Here is an 18,008-nt window from a genome sequence, read left to right as displayed (position 1 = left end):
AATCTGGTCAAAATGATGCCCTCTATGACAAGCCTGTTGTGTCAGAGGTCGAGGAACGACAACCAGAGTGGAATTGACGGCAAGCTCAGGGCAGCAGTATCAATCAGCAGCGAGTTGGCGTCAACAATCACAAAAATCGAAACCGAACGTCCCACAGGGGCAGCGGATGCATCTCTCCAGCCGTTGTTCTTCAATTGCCACCTGGGCACCTCGGGAACTCAAGCCCCCGGATGGCCTCTGCCATAGGCCTCAAATTATGAGGAGCAGCAAGTCCGGCTCCCGGTGGCCAAATCGAGTTTTGGAAAAAACTTTTGATATCAGCAGGGCATCAGCAAAAAATACCCGTCGTCCAAATCAGGATTTGTTCCAGGATAGATGAGGGTGGCGGAAGGGGTCTCGGGAGCCCTCTGCTCACGCGTCCATCTTGGATCCGCACGTAGCTCCTCCCAATAACTAGATAGTTAAGTCCAATGCAGATGAATCTGGGTATGCACGCCGATTGTGTGTTCAAAAGCCCAAAATGTCTGTACGATGTACCAGATGGTCTAACCAAAATAAAAAACTGTGATGTGACATAAGAGAGATAATGAGTCACGAATTCCAAAATGTTGGCTTAACGCCACTAGGCTTGACCATGAGTTTTGTCATTTGTCTCAAAACAGTGAAATTTTATTGTGTAGACCATGTGTAGCATCCATTAGAGTGCACAACATCCTTGTGGTATATGACAATCCCGGGGCCAAACCATGGTAAGTTTGCGACCCTATAGACAATTGTATTTCCACACCAAGAACGCGTGTGACCGCTCACAGTTTATGTCACTTCTAATGGATGCTACACACGGCCTACATAATTAAATTTCACTGCTTTGAGACATAAATGACAAAGCTCATGGTCAAGACTGTAGCAGTGTTAAGCACATATTTTGGAATTTGTGACCTTGTGTCAAATCACAGTTGTTTATTTGGGTTAGACCATCTGGTACATCGTACAAACATTTTAGGATTTGGAACACACAATCGGACGTGCAAACCCAGATTCATCTACATTGGACTAAATTATCTCGTTATTCCCAAATTGCCTTGAAAAAGTCTGAGTACACACTAAACAAGTGTCGGCTAAATCGTGTGCTGGGAATTCTTAAGAAATGAATACAAAGACAAAGAGCTATCAACTGATGACGTCTATGACTATTTTTAATACTCTGCATATTATCGGTCTCATTGGATTGTCCTCATATTCTTAGGAATAGATTGGAATCTAGACTGTGTTTAGCATTTACCTCCCAAGTCATCTGGCTTACCCCTGGACATTTTGCAACCTGCCTCTAAGGTTCCCTGATCCTTCAAAAAGCCGACTAATGCCGCTCGGCTTGTGTACTAGTGTCCTGTACCTCCTTCAGTGTATGATAGCCTGCTTTCTGGAATCACTCCCAGCCTACTTTTAGGCAACTTCAGCCTCTCATCCCCTTCTTGGTTCACATGTCTCTCCACTTACATGCAATCTATTCCCCAGTCCTCTATATATTGCTTCTTTAACAACTAGCACTACTCTTACAGTTTTTCTGAATCATCCACCACACCTTCATAGCCATTTAATATAATATTCTTCTAAAGCAGCGATCCTCAAAGAACGGCCCGGAGGCCGCATGCGGCCCTCCTGACCTTTACATTTGTCCTCCCCTAGTCAACAGCAGCACGGTGTTGCCGTTTACTCGACTAAGCACTAACATTTAAAATGTGTCAAATAAACAGGCAGTCATTTAGTTAAAGGTTAACTGAAGTTATAGAAAGGAAGTAACTAGGGTGTCCTGAACCACTTCAATTTAAAAACATCTTCATTTTTAATGACATCTTGCAGCAAAAGTATGATAAACTCTATTCAAAAGCGTACATAAAATTATAGCAGTGCATTGAGAAATATATATTTTTTAAAGTGATAGTTTTCAAACATGAACTTGGAAACACTCATTCTCTCCCTCCCACCCTGACAACAATGCCAACAGTAAATTTAGAGGCAAGTCAATTGTTACGTGCACTCTTTGGGTGGCATGGGTCTCTATTATATATGAACAACGGATGTATGACGTTACAACTCATACTTTTACAACGCATACCATTACAACAAATTTTTTACAACGCAAAAACTTTTACAACGCATGTATTTACAACGCATGTTTTTACAACGCAGGTACCTTTACAACGCATACCATTACAACGTAAGTATTGGTAAGTATATATTATTTTTTTTAATTAAAAATAATTGAAAATAATATCATTTAATTTAATTTCATTTAATTGATTTAATTTAAATTTCATTTTATTTTATTTTTACCCTGTACCCCTGTACTCCAAAAACCCAAAACTGACCCTGAACCCTAAAAATACCCCTGTACCCCAAAAACCCAAAACTGACCCTGAACCCTAAAAATACCCCTGTACCCCAAAAACCCAAAACTGACCCTGAACCCTAAAAATACCCCTTTACCCAAAAACCCCAAACTGACCCTGAACCCTAAAAATACCCCTTTACCCAAAAACCCAAAACTGACCCTGAACCCTAAAAATATCCCTTAACCAAAAAAAACTGAAAACTGACCCTGAACCCTAAAAATACCCTTTTACCCAAAAACTGAAAACTGACCCTGAACCCTAATAATACCCCTTTACCCAAAAACTGAAAACTGACCCTGAACCCTAAAAATACCCCTTTACCCAAAAACTGAAAACTGACCCTGAACCCTAAAAATACCCTTTTACCCAAAAACTGAAAACTGACCCTGAACCCTAAAAATACCCCTTTACCCAAAAACTGAAAACTGACCCTGAACTCTAAAAATACCCTTTTACCCAAAAACCCCAAACTGACCCTGAACCCTAAAAATACCCCTTAACCCAAAAACCCAAAACTGACCCTTAACCCTAAAAATACCCCTTTAAAAAACCCAAACATATAAAATTTTAAATATAATTATATACTTACCAATACTTACGTTGTAATGGTATGCGTTGTAAAGGTACCTGCGTTGTAAAAACATGCGTTGTAAATACATGCGTTGTAATGGTTTTTGCGTTGTAAAAATTTCGTTGTAATGGTAGTGCGTTGTAAAAGTTGCGTTGTAATGGTCGTTTCCCATGAACAACATTATAGTTTATTAAATCAAACACAAAAGAAGGTTTTGTACAGTACACATCCTAAAGTCATGTATTTAGGGATCCTCCTATATGTGAAACGGAAGACAAAGGAGGGCGAGTTAAATAAAACAATTGCCTAGGATCACACAATTTGGTTAAGAGGGGAAGCGGGGATGAAATCCATGTTTTTGGTTTCACATTGTACAATTCAGACACTAGATATATATCCTTTGCTTCCCCGAACACCCACCCCACATTAGCGCCAACCCACACCCAACCCTTGACCGCCACCCTGCTGACATCAATGTAGCCCTCGGTCACGTCGCAGTCCAAACGCTGTGGCCTCTTGAAAAATGTTTGTGAGTACCTATGCTCTAAAGCAGTTATACTCAAAGTGAAGCCCTCCTGACCTTTGCATGTGGCCCCCTGATCAACAGCAGCCCCGGCTGCTGTTCATTGGACTCAGCACTAACATTAAAAAGATGTTAAATAGACAGGCAAGCATTTATTTAAAGGTTAATTAAAGTTAAAAGAAATAGGGAGGGTGTCCTGCACCACTTTACTCTAGGAACATCTTTTTTAAAGCCATCGTGCAGCAAAAGTGTAAATATGATAAGGTATTTTCAAAATTCCAAAAGTGTATTTCAATAACATGCAGAACCAATTCACATTAGTATATCAGTGTACTGAGAAGTATTTTTTTTTTTAATGAGTTTTCAAATATGAATTTAGAAACATTCATTCTCCCCTCCGCCCCTCTCCCCCACCACAGTGACAACAATGCCAATAATGAACTAAGAGGCAAGTCAGTTGTTATGTGCACCCTTTGGGTGGTCAGGGTTGCTATTACACATGTACAACATTATAGCTTATTAAATTAAAGACAGGAGAAGGTTTCCTACAGCGCACATCCGGTATGTCATGTATTCGAGGTACTCTTATGTGTGGTAATACAAGTAAAAGTAGGAAAAATGAAATCAAATAATTGCCTAGGATCACACAGTTTGATAAAGAGAATCCCAGGTTTTCAGGTTTCACATTGTGCAATTCAGCCACTAGATGTATATGCTTTCCTCCCTCTACACCCACCTTACTGATTGCCCACGCCCCACCTCCCCCAGACTGCCACGCTGCTGGCATCGATGCAGCCCTCGCTCACATCACAGACCAAACTTTGCAGCCCTTGGGAAAATGTTTGTGAGCAGTCATGCTCTAAAGTCATGCAATTTAATGACTTTAGAAGCAGTATTTTTACAATATGTAAAAAACTAAATTTGGTCATGCCCTTAACAGCAAATCTCCTGGACTTGTAAGAATCTTATAACAGAGATGAAGTTGCCAAAAAAAGCTGCTTTATGCTATTTTCACAAAGCCCACCATGGAACATACCCAAATAAACCATAGGATAATTATACACTTGGAAGTCCATTCTAGGTTTAAGATATTTTACCCGCTCTAACCAATTTTCTCTTTGTAAATTACAGCTCTTCAAAATTAGCACCTTAACACAGACAAGTGTGATATCTATGCCTGTTTTGAAGGCTATTGCGGTGGATTTTCCTTTACATCTCTCATCTGTATGTTTTCAACTCATGCATCTTTTTCTGTCTTTAAGAGATTCACCACATGCTTGCACTCTGCAGCTTCCTGTCATTTTTACATGACGTGCAAAACGCCTCTCTGAGAGCCAAAAGGGATGCAATCTCATTTGCATTCTTTAGACAGAGTAGGAAAAAAACGGGCTGTAGTACAAAGTAAGAAACTAATAGCAAAGATTTCAGAGGACATTTCGCGCCCCAGGCATCACATACCACGGTGCAAGTAAATCTCCCTAGATGCGGTGCTTTGTGGGTCAGCCAGACACACAAGACCAGCTCTGGGCGGCCACCAACCTACAAGCTGGCAGCTAATGCTCTGTGAATCTCATTGCATAGATTTAGAAAGCAACCCATCTAACTCTATTCCACCTTCCTTGTTCCTACATGGCTTAACTGGAGCTGGCAAAACACAACTATTTAGACCAACCGGCTCGTCGTGGCCATTCTATTTTGTAACACCACCGTCACTACAGCGCATGGCAATGGTGTTCCTGGGAACTGAATGGTAGGAGCTTACACATGAAACTCTGGATTCCTCTTCTTAGGACAGAAGGCAGAAAGCACTTTCCAGCAAACAGCATAGCCAAAATCAATGAGGCTCTCAGATTCAATTAGTACAGGGCTGCATCTTTCCACTAGTATAGCCGAGCCCGCCATTCAGGCCCAAGCCGAAGCCAGTGAGCTGCAACTGATATAGGTCATGTTACCCTGTACCTTGCTTTGGGTGCACTGGATCCTGCTAACGTAAGTCTTCTGCACCAAAGGCATTCTTTTTTTAAAGGGTTCTTTCTATTTGTCACTTGCTATGCAGCATTGCACATATGAATACATTACGACACGAACAGTGCGCATGCTCACAATGGCTGAACCAGTAAGACATTGATAATCTTCTCCAGTCTGTGAGGCTAAGAGATGAAAACATGCTCAAAGGAGTTGCAATGCACTTGAGAATACAGTACTACTTAAACATATGGAGTAGCTCATGGAAATAGTTTTCATCATCGTCAAGCAGCATTCGTGGAGAATTTTCTTGCACTTGCTCTGCTGAACACCAATGATGCACCGACACTCAAGTCTTCCTTTCATGCTCTACTGCATTTATATGTTTTTGCATTGGTTTAATCCATCTTCTACAATTGTCCACTGGAGTGCTTTCAATGTGGAGAGATCAGGTGGTAGACTGAGGTCACCTCTGACACCAAGAATTGGGGGTGCTAGTATTTTTGTGAAACACTCTTATGAAATACTCCCTAGAACAGTGCAGACGAGGCTTGAAGCTACACTCCTTATCACTGCTCCTCCTTTGTCTGCTCACATCACTCAACTACCTGAGGCAATGTTACTGTGGAAGTAGGGGATTCAACGCAGTGGCGGGCGGTATTTGAAGGCGGTGCATGTGGGGGAATATCTTTTTTTTAATTCACACTTGCCTGTCTGCTGCCCGCCGTCGCCTCCTACTCTCGGTCTTCTTTCCAGGGCAGGAAGCAGGGGCAGGAAGCAGGATGCGCCCCGCTCCCAGCCTCCGGATAGCCAATCACAACGCATTGGTCTTAGTTCAGTGGATCAGCGCTCAGCCAGAGAATGGAAGGCTGGGCATGTTCTCCATGCAGGCTAAGATGCACCCTGCATGGAGAACATGCAAAGTGCGCATGAATGTTTGGCCGGACTCAGAGGGCCACTTTAGGGAGTACATACCACTCCTCCCTTTCCCTGCTCTGTCAGCAGAGCAGTCCCACCCACCTACCCGCCCCGTCCAAAAAGCTGCTGCAACAAGGAAAAAAATAAAATGATAATAAACTAGTTCTTTTATTTCTCCATTAGTGACACTGCTCAAAAGCAGTGGGGCGACGTTCCTCCGTCTTAGCAGAGAAACTGCCACTGATAACATGGCATTATTGTGAAAAAGCAGCAAAGGGAGCTCTTTTGATGGTTGTAGAAGTCGGGACAACCTAAGCTCACAAGACTGACATCACAGGGAATAAATCCGGGCAATTTCACTGTTTGAAAAGCCAGAAAAGTACATCAGAGTACAGACACTGGCATAGTCTGCAGCATTCAATTATGCAGTTTACAATGTATTTGTTAAATAGCTGCTGACAAACAAAGCTAGTGAATGAAGCCTATGGATGGGTTTGGTAATTATAGAAATTGGTTTGCTAAAGGTTCACTGACAAGAGACAATAAAAGCCTGCCCACAGACAGTATTAAGATCAGCACCATTGTTTGCAATCCAGGAACACTAAAAACTGCAGCATAGGTCCAGGAGGCCAGCCCCATTCCAGATTTTAATGATATCCTAATAATAAAAATTAGATACACTTACGGCCTGATTACGAGTTTGGCGGTGTGGCGGGGGACCGCCACGCTGGCGGCCCGCTCCACCATACACATACGTGTGTATATCGCCCACCAGATAACGAGTTTCCTCGTGTCTGGCAGACTTTTTGGGCGGTCCCATAGCGGTGCCTTTGAAAATGGGCACCAAAATGAGAACGCCAAAACAGTTTCTGCACGGCATGGACTATAAAGTCTATGCCGTGCAGGAACTCAGGTGCATGCACACAGGGGGGCATGCATCCCCATGTGCAACAGGGAGCCCTGTAGGGACCCCTTTGTTTCAAGACCGCCAGCCATCTCATGGAGTAAAGACCTCCATGATACCGCTGGCGGTCCTGAAACTCGTAATATGCATGGCAGGGGCACCACAAGGATATAGCTGAGCCCCTGACCGCCGCGCCTCCGACAGGGAATGGTGGTTCCCGAGGGGTTGTGGCAGTGCAAAGGCATGCCGACTTCCTAAGTTGTAATTGGGCAGTCGGACAGTGGGTGCGGCACTGGCTGGACTGCCACAGTCAATCCCCCCACCCCCCTCGAGTCTGGCGGTTCTCGGACTGCCAGACTCATAATTAGTCACTTAATGTATATGGAAAACTTTTACATAGTAGTTTGTCATTCAGATAACCTCGCACAGATCCAGATCTCTGGACCTATCTTGGATACACCACTATTAAACTATCATAAGTTTAATTGAAAGAAAGTGTGGATAAGTTAGGAAGGGGCCAGCTTGGGGTTATGACAACAAATGCTTAACTGTATGTTTAACTTAAAATACAGCTATTGAAGGAAGCGATCTAAGAAAGATCATATCAATGACCATAAATTGCCCAACACAGAAATTAAAGTCAAGAGTGCTGATTTACAGATGGTATAGAGCGTGAATGTGGATTTGTACCCAATATGGCACTAAAATATAACAGAATGTTATTAGCAGATTAAATTAGCATACATTAGGCACACTTCATATTAATATACCGATTCCGTGATGCGATTAAACATGGATTGATTAGATACATAAAAAGAATTTGAAAACCACTAAAAAACACCGAAAATCATAGCACCAGTAGTATCACCTGTTCCCTTTGAGGTTATCTAAAATTAAGAAAATAAATCATCTAATATGGTTATATTTCTTTCAAGAACGAACCAATTAAAAAATTGATAATATTTTCAGCACACATTCTTACGTCTTTCTACCGTTGACCCAAAGTGAGAGGAAGGGGCTGGAATCTTAGGATTATTCCAGGAAAGCAAAAATAGTCATCTTTATAAGGTTTGCAATTACACTGTGTACAACTGACGAATTTAAGTGTGGCCCGACAGCACAACTGTATGCAAGACGTATTGTTACCAGTTACTTAAAATATACATAGAGTGGGCTTTTTCTCAATCCATAGAACTACTACTCTATCATCTTATGCTACTGGCTGCACATGTTATTACTCCGCCTTCTGTGGCGTGCTTGCATTGCAATGCATATGGGACTATTTCAAAATCCATATTCAATATTTTATCTCATGCATGCATTGTGTACAGAAATAAAGCCATTTTATATTTTTTCATGGCAGAAGACATTATTTAATGCTTTTAGCAGGACTCCAGTGTGAGCAGTTACCATCACTGCCTTTTCGACCACCATCATTAATGCCAACATCATTACCACAACTATTACTAGCACCACTATCTTTAACACTGAAACCATCAGTGCCATTACCACCACCACCATTCCAAAAACACCATTACTGCCTCCATCACCGTCACCATATGTGTGTATGCCTGTCTTTACATGCTTTATTTACCACAGGAAAGAAAAAAGACTTTGGCTTTGCCAATGCTTATTGTAGGTCTAGTTCAACAATGGAGAGGTCTGCAATTGCTAATGTTAACACTTTTTTTTAAAACCATAGAGCAGGCTGTGACTGCACCACGAGGAGTATTGCTTTCTCACTTAACGCTGTTGGCTGTTTGTGCCGGCCTCAGAGAAGGCTACTGTGGCCACACATCCGATGCATGTGGAGTTTTTCCTTTAGGGAGGGTAGAGTCTGCACAGCATTTAATCTGCACAGAACCATTCAGGGATGGTGCCATATTCAGGCCACACTGCAGGCGGGCACTTACTGGGGCCACCACAAATGGCCCACAAGCAAAGTATGAACTTGCAACAAGTGGCATAAAAAGGGTTGCTAGTGCATTGAGGTTAACCAAATGGTAATTTATCTTTGACTCTGGAAATTCTTATCATTCTCAAGACACATAGCATTGGCAAAGCCAAAAATTAGGCTATTAGAGAGCTGAAGCATACAAATAGCATCCACGCACGCTTGTGTTTGCACGTTAAAGGCAGACCAATTGGCTGTTACAATGAATGTTGTTATTTCTTCAACTGATGCAACCCTAATATTAATTCTTCCAGCTTTAACTTGCTCTATAATTGCATAATTTTCCTTAGACTATTGTGACATGATAGTATGAATGATATGTTGCAAAGATCTAATTCACAAATAATGTCCTCCCTTCACTCTGGTGTGGCACAGTGGGTCATCGTTATCGATTTGCTTAATCAATACCACCATGGAGTAGCCTATGCTTTTGTTATCCGATCCTTCCCTTTAAATAGGTAGTCAGGATCTCAATTTCATGTATTAAAGATCCATCACTTACGATCATGTCTGGACTAGAAGAATACTCAGTGAGCTGAATGCTCGTCACAGGCAAAATGTGATGTTCAGGAGGTCACGAGTATCCCCGCAAAGTATCCCTGCAAAGTAGACCCAGCCTCCCATCTATACGTGTAGGTAAATCGAGTAGCATAAATGTCATAGTGCTTAGAAACCACATTAGGGCAGTATTTAGTGACAAGTAAAAAAAGCAAACAATAGTTAATGTATAAACACTATTCAAATTGAACAATGTGATATCATTGCTAAAGGAATCTCCTTGAACATTTTAGGATGTGTGGGCTGTTCCATAATGAAGTTACAGGACAGAAAAATATGAATTGTTAGAGGTAGGAGAAAGTAACCTCAACAGGATGTACACGTTTACAACTACAATAATGATAAAATGAATCAACAACATCCAAAGTCCACTTTTTATGTTAAAATTCTCCATCAACAGATGACAAAAAAAGTTTCGTTGAAATAGTCTACAAAATAAGTGAGAGAAAGTTCTCAAACTCCAGAACATCACCAAGCCTCAAACTTTGTCAACTCCGCAAAAGTTTGCAGGCGGAATTTTCATTTCGAGCAGTGCTAGATAGTGCAAGCAATTGAGCTCACAAGAGGCGTCAGGCTGCTGGACTGTAAACCGGTGGATTTTAGGAGGACTTCACCCGCTTACTACCCTTCAGCCAGCATCTGCCCCTGAATGTAACAAGCGCCGCTACTGTCTCTGAGGCGCTTCGGTCCCGAGTCGCGCAGCTCTGGCATCCTTTGATGCCCGTGGCTAAGACAATTAAGCTAGGAGGGCAGCGACCCCGTGTCCCCTCCATTTTCCCGGGGCTCAGAGCCCGGCCGGGACCGGCCGCTCAGCCGCCCAGTAGGAACGGGGGCTGCTGATATGCCGGTCACGCTAGAGAGGGAGAGGAAGCCTGTCTGACGCCGGACTCTGCTGCTGGGCTTTGCCTTGTGAGGGCTGGAGGCGGCAAGGGATGCACTGTGGCACTCAGCGGTGCTCCAACAGCCGGTGGACCGCTCCATGAAGAGTGCTGGAGCCGCCAGGCTCTCGCCAGCCCCCCGTGCTGCTGGCACTGGGGCATCTTTGCGAGTCGCGCTGGCAGCGTCTGTCTGAACTGCTGCCTAGTGCCAAGGGGCCAGTGCCGGGGTCCTGCGCCCGCATGGAGCAGTTGCAGCACAGTGGGTGGGCACTTCTGTGCTGCCTCGCTGATGCCTGACTCGGTCTGACGGGTGTCACCAGCAGCGTCCGCTGGTTGCCTCCCTCCACACCCCTCCCCTCTTGAGTTACCTGCTTCCTTGGTCCTCCCGCCTGTTGTTTCCGTGATTTGGTCCTCGGGAGTGTGCAGCGGTCCCTTCTGCTACTACTGGGGTGTGTTTATGCCCATGTCAGTCATGCATAAGCAAGAGGGTGGCCCTCCTCTTAAAGCAACAGTCTTCCTTTTTTTCTGCTGCTCTGATTGACATCCCGTGTGCAGTTCAGACTCCGCACTTCTATCTCTACCGATGGGTATCAGTAATTGCACGTTGGTTTCCACATTTACTGAATAATAGTTCGCACGGAACTCAGACAATTTTAAGGCTCCGCAAGAAGAGAATAACTGGAAAACTAGCTTCCTTGAATGTAAACACACACACAAAGACAGTTATGCGAGCTTTGAGGCACAAGTGCGCACATGCTAGCGCATCTTCCAATAAACTAAGCCAGAAAACACCAAGTCAACCGCCAGACACTCAGGATCAATGCTCCAATGCACTGACTTGGGTTAGGGGGGCAGAGGGTGGTGTGCAGGAGGGGAGCACAGCACAGGCTGTTGCGCGGGGGTAGAGTTCAGGGGGAAGTGCAGTAGGGCAGCACAGTTTTCTTTAAATTAGATCAACTGAGCTGCTCAATGAGATAACTGGATTATTCACAGTTCAGCCACACACAGTGTACACTATGGTGGGTGAGGGTGATGTGCAGTTTTGGCACGTGATGGAGAACAACGCGGGAACACAGTGTCGTGCGAGAGGACGTGAGTCAGCAGCATTTTGGGGTTGGAGTGTACATGCCGAGACACAGAATGCAAAAAACAGAACTACAAGTCCCAGAATGCAACGTTCTGTTGGCGAGAAAGGCAGAACTGGCCGAAACTGTCACACAGGACTTCTGCCACATTTCAGCTATGCACATAAACAGATGGATGGAAAATTGATAGAAACATCCATTTTCTTTTTGAGAAGTGCACAATTTAAAATGTTCCTTTTGCTGCTTTATAAAACTTTCCGCAGTTCATTTTTCCCAGTTTGGGAAAAGATAATGTGCAGTAATTCAGATATTTATCTGCTTCTATTTACATTGTCCCAGTCAGAATTTAGTCCACTATGTTTTCGTTGCAAAGGTATCAGCGAGCACCACATCATAGCATTTATAAATACAGAGATGAAATACGGATTGAGATCACACAATTTGTTTGAATAATGTCACTCGAAAGATCTAAAGTTAATAAATCATGCATGGGTACAACCGAAATACACAAGTAGGAAGTCGATATAAAGCAAAAATCAAGCATGACTGGGACAAAGGGAACAAAAGAAAGAAAAGGGATAAACAACATATCTATAGCAGTAACCAGAAAGAAGATTGGACAGACTCTGTCTAATGGGTTCCCAGATTTTTAGTAGGAAGTCGATATAAAGAGATAATCAAGCATGAATGCGACAAAGGGAAAACAATTAAGAAAAGAAATAAACAAAATATATGTAGCACATAACCAGGGAGAAGATCGGACTAATGGGTTCTCAGATTTTTTGCAACGATCTGCATCTAGGGTCCTTTTAAACTGCTGTCATTTCTAGCCCACAAAGAAAAAGGAATTGCTGCCACCAGGCCAAAGGATCTGGGGCAGAGTCCAGGTGCAAATAATAAAGTAGTTTATAAAGCGCCTGGCGACGCCATCCCGGCGTGTCCCCGCGCTGAAGAAAGCAGGTTATCAGAGACATACAGCCTTCCCACATCCCCACCCCCAAGCTCCTGTTTATAGTTTATATAAATGTGTTTTTAGCATTGTTCTGAATTTTGTTTCCGATTCTTCCAGTCTTAGGGATGTGGGGAGAGCATTCCAGTTTTTAGCTACTATATATCTAAAAGAGCGACCACCTAATTTTGCTCTTTTTACACGGGGGACCGTCAACAGCCCCATCCCCTCTGATCGGAGGGCTCTGGTTGGCTGATACCTGAGTGCTAGATCAAACAAATAGGGAGGGGCTTTACGTTGGAGTATCCTGTGGCACATTAAGAGGGCTTTGAACATCACTCTCTTCTTGACCGATAGCCAGTGTAGCGCAGCTAAAGCAGGTTTAGATGCTGCTCTTCTGGGGAGTTGTAGTACGATACGAGCAGCTGTATTTTGGAGGACCTGTAGGCGCTTTAAACCATGTTCTGTAGCACCCAGGAACAAGATATTCCCGTAGTCCATCCGGGAGGTCACCAGCGCCTGGGTCATAGTGTGTCTGGCCTCCAGCGGGAGTAGATCTAGGGTGCGATTTAATGTTTTCAGGACTCCAAAGCATTTTCCTACGAGGCGACAAATGTGGCCTTCGTAGGATAAAGTGTGGTCCATCCTAATGCCCAGGTTTTTGGCTTCTTTACAGGGGACAGGTGCGGGACCCAGACATGTCGGCCACCAATCTGGAGACCAGCTCAAGTTGTTTCCTCCCACCACCATTACCTCTGTTTTAGATCCATTTAGTTTTAGGCAATGTGCATCCATCCATTCAGCTAATGCTTGCATGCAAGACTTAAAATTAGATGCTGCCTTTGCTGGTGCTTGGGACAGCGAGATCAGCAGTTGGGTGTCGTCAGCGTAGGATACCAGTTCTACTTCGTACGCCTGCACCACTTCGGCCAAGGGGGGTCATATACAGATTAAAAAGCGTTGGACTCAGGGCCGAGCCCTGGGGAACCCCCTGTTCCAAGGCCATCTCTGCTGATCTGCAAGAGCCTTGTTGCACTGATGAAGCAAAGCTTCGCATATTTTGCGATCTTGCCGAAGTCATGAACCTCGTTTATGTGTAACAAGGTAATAAGTGTACGTCTTACTAACGTTTATATTTAGTTTGAATAAGGATTAAGAAGCTTGCCTATGTGTATTCCTAATGATTTAATCCGTGTCTGTAAAATATGGCCGCCGCTTGTATTTAGTTACTGCGCATGAGTCAGCCACACTCACGTGTCCTGACGGGTCTGCAGAAGTGGAGGGAAATTTATGCGCATGCGTAATTCATAGCTTTGCCTGCAACGTGGTACTGCTCGTGCCACTGCTCTTGTGTATGTTATATGTAGCTAACATTTAGACTGCATAAGTATATTTTGTAGTGATAAGTTGAAAGTTCAAAAGCAAATGACGTGTTTTCATAACGTTATTTCTATGTATTAATTTGTTTTCGCTTACTTTTCATGTACCGCGGGGAATGGGGGTCTGTTTGTACCGATGAGCCATCTTGGAGGTCCCTTCTGCGCATGATCGTCTTTCCAGGGACCTGACCACTTTGGCTGATGGAACTTAGCCAGCTGGCAGTGATGGGCAAGATGCTCCTGAGAACTGACCTGAAAAACCCAGGAAAATAGAGACAATTGTCCTAGCTCGGCAACAATGTAAATTGTCACTCATATTTCTGCACAGTTTCTCATGGGAACCCCAATCTCGCTAGGCGGTACCCAAATATGTAAATGTAGCATCAAAATAGACTGATATGATTGGTGTGTTACCCAAAGCCTACCTTAGGACCAATCGAAATTGGGGATTCTGACACTTTGCAACATTTGGGGGTTGGTACACTGACCCAAAAGAGTATATCTACCCTGGGTTCACCTAGGGAATTGTCCGACTTGTCTGGTTTAGCTGACCTGTCACTGACCCATCGTACTCAATAGGTGACTGAAGATACAGAGCGCTGCGGAGCACTCTGTCCGAAATTGACCATAGACTAAGGTTTTACTGAACCTTAAAGTGCTGGCGAAGCACTTTGCTGGGAGTTCGCTGACCCAATCGGGGTCTTGATCGATAGCTGCAGAGAGGGTGGAACGCAGGTGTTGCTTCCAAACTGCGGGTGTGGTCCTGTCCTGAGCGGTCCTGTCCTGAGGGTTTGCTGTCCTGTCCTGAGGTCCTGTCCTGATTCCTAATCTGAGGGTATCCTGTCCTGTCCGGGGTGTCCATTCTGCACCTGCTGTTCTTTGAGGGGTATCCTTCCTTGAGGGTTTCCTGTCCTTAACTGACCCGTGGCCAGGGTTTGGTTTCCACACCAGTCTAGGTAAATATTGCTCTAAGTTCCTTAAAACTTGCACCTTTCTATATTTCTGTCTTTTGCTCAAATAAAGAGACATCTTGCATACGTTGATTTTTCCATGCTTTTGCCGCAAACTATTGAAACGTAAAGTCATTTTGCATAATTTTTCTTGATATGTTCTCATGTTACCCTACCTTTTAGAGATCATATTTTGCATTGCAGTTTGTCATTTTCTGATATGGTCTAGAACGACCTTACTTAGATTTTCTAAAGAATTCCTGCCTTGAATGCATAGTATATTTCCTTTCCATCTCATAATTACATTTTAATGATTACCCTGACTTTATTTCTCTATAGTTATGTACTTTTCATTATCTTGATTATCGATTGCCTTATTCTTGTAAATCTCATGCTTTCAGAAAACGAACTTTAGATAAACATTTTAAAACTTCCAGTTGTCCGTGGTCATTTACAACAGTATTGAATATTGCAAATATTTGAAATTGCATTTGCTGCCTTTCCTTTTACAGCTAGGCCCCTGATCCATTGAAGTCATAGGTACCCGTGTCGGTGGATGGTAAGTCGGGTACACTAAGTAATAACAGTAGGAAACACACACAATTGGTAGCAGCCCGTGAAGTCGCCTGGTCAATGAATAGTGTGGATTGAAAGTATATGGGCCCTGAAGCCGGAAACGGCGAAATCATTGGCTGGGTGACCTCGCGCGCTCTATCAGTTTTTCTGGTAGATCAGAGGATGGTTAGGGACTAGCTAAAGGTTAGGTAGAACTAGTTAGACTAGTTAAGTCGGGAGCTGCTAGTACATTAATGCTGCTATAAGAGCGGCTGTTCCGAGGGGACTGATCACTCTCTTGTGAATACGCTGCTGAAATTCATGAATTGTTGTGTTGTTATTATTCTTGTTCTTATATTGTTATATGTATTAATCCATGCATTTGTAAACCGTATTGTTTCTTGTTGTCCGAACTCCCCGGGGAATTGAAAGGGCAAGTGGTGAATAGAATCCATTGTCCTGAGGTCACAGGCTTAAGGAAAGTTAGGTGCAGGTTAGGATAACCGGGAAGCACTAACTAGGGTTTTTCTGAATATATGTGTGAATAAATGTCAGTAACGAGGTTCATTGGCAAAATTCCCATAGTGGCGTAACCTAGTAAGGGTCACATCGGAAGAGTAGCAGGTTCATCGGAGCTTGGGTGAAAGCAAAGGGGTCCGCTAGGAAACCTTAGACTCGGATATATCCCGGAAAGAAGTGGATGAGTTTAGGGGAATAACAGGTTCACCGATGCTAGAGTGAAGGGTAGGCGGAAGAGATCTGCCCGCAGCGCGTGAAAAGTAAATGGAAGTAGTTTACTTGCAGTAAAAGAAATCTTTCCTGTCTAGACACTTGAGCACTGTGGCGAATGTGTATTTGTTGTAAAATAACCAAGCACTGAGCACTTTAAAAGGAAAGAAAGTTTCCGTTACCTTGTGAAGGGAGGGAGTCAGTCGCGAAGCGCCTCTGATGTCACTCCGTGCCGCGCTGGGATTGGTAGAAACAGCGGGCGGGTAGCGGGGCTGGAATTGTAAAGGAGGGGTGAAGCGCCGGAGCGTGAGAACAGTCTCACGAAGGGGCCGCGCACCCATTGGCCGAAAATATTTGAACGCGTGCACCTCATTGGTCGCACGGAATTGCAAGACGCGTTCTGATTGGAGGTGACTTTGTAAACAGAGGAAAGCGTAAAAATCATATGTGGCACTCGTATTGTCCAGAGACTAGACCTGATCCAAGAAACCAAGGGTTTGAAAGGGATCAGTGGAAAGCTAATAGATACGATATTATGTACGGAGCTAAGAGAAAGATGTCCCTTGTAAATAGGGTAAAGAATTATTTCAAAACGGACAAACCGATTAAATCTAGAGAGGGCGTTACTATCCCGCCACCGAATACTCCCGCCTCATTCATGATGTTTGACCGAGGGTACAATACCTGTGTGTGGTTGGAGAATTGGGTAAGGTACACAAAAGATGACGGAGTATTGGCTTTTCCGTTAGACGGTACTTTCAATGGCCGAATTTTATTTAATTTGAGAACGCGAATGAATGAATTGCATCCCAGACCGAGACTAACGCAGTATGAGGCATTGGAGGAATGGGAGATTGAGGCTTTTGAAAGAGAGAAACCCCGGATGGACAAAGGTCTGACCAATTGGTACCCAAGGCTGAAACAGGAGACTAGGGACAAGAGGATGAAACAGTGGAGGCAGAGCATGATTGTCGAGGGTCTGTTTCCTATGATGCCAGCAGGAAACCCTTCTGGGGGAGAGAAAAGGACAGAAAAGAGTAAGCATTGGGGGGGCCTTGGGGAGTCAGACGATGAATTGTTGGATGACATCTTTACGAGAAGTCCGCCCCCTTATAATGAAGGAGCCCGACCTTCCAGTGCAGGAGAGAATCTCCAGCGTCCATCTATTAAGGAGGAGGACAGATCCCTATGTAGGGGGGGAGGGGGCCAGGTATTGCCCTATTTCGAAAAGCCCGAGCCCCCGGAAGTACGCAATATATATCCTAGAATGCCCGAGAGCTCAGAGGAAAAATATTCCCGTGAAAGAAAATTTTTTCCCAGACCTCTGTATGAAAACGAAGAAAAGCCAGTAAGTTCAGGAGTACCCTTTTTGCAGCCTCCATATGGGGAAGAGCGTAGGTCATTTGGCACAGGAACTTTGTTCCCGAAACCAAATTATGGTGGGGGTCCAAGTGAAACGCATCCTACTGCCCCGAGTCTTACCCCTCACCTGACCCCACAGATGATACCTGACCGGACATTAGGAAGAGTACTAGATGAAAGGGAGCAAGAGGCCCTAGCTAGACAGAGGACAGAAATAATTCAGAAGATCTCCCAGTTAAATACCAGTCCTGAAGCTTTGACTATTCCGGTAACAATCGGACCAGTGGTTCCGTTGTACGGGAATAATCAAGGAGGTCTGAACCCTCCGGTTATGA

The 18,008-nt window shown here is 44.0% G+C and overlaps 1 protein-coding gene across 1 annotated transcript in view; it reads right to left on the bottom strand.

Moving 5' to 3' along the window:
• The window catches only part of ELMO1 (engulfment and cell motility 1), a 1,412,865-nt gene extending 1,401,740 nt beyond the window's left edge, over positions 1-11,125 (bottom strand). The window contains exon 1 of the mRNA XM_078688215.1: positions 11,033-11,125. The gene's annotated coding sequence lies outside the window, so the exon portion shown is untranslated. The remainder of the gene's footprint in view (positions 1-11,032) is intronic.
• Between the last annotated feature and the right edge of the window lie 6,883 nt (positions 11,126-18,008).

Source organism: Lissotriton helveticus, chromosome 4_1 (genome assembly GCF_964261635.1).
Source record: "Lissotriton helveticus chromosome 4_1, aLisHel1.1, whole genome shotgun sequence".
Taxonomy (NCBI): domain Eukaryota; kingdom Metazoa; phylum Chordata; class Amphibia; order Caudata; family Salamandridae; genus Lissotriton; species Lissotriton helveticus.
The sequence above is the reverse complement of the archived record's forward strand: the minus strand, read 5'-3'. Positions and strand labels throughout refer to the sequence as shown.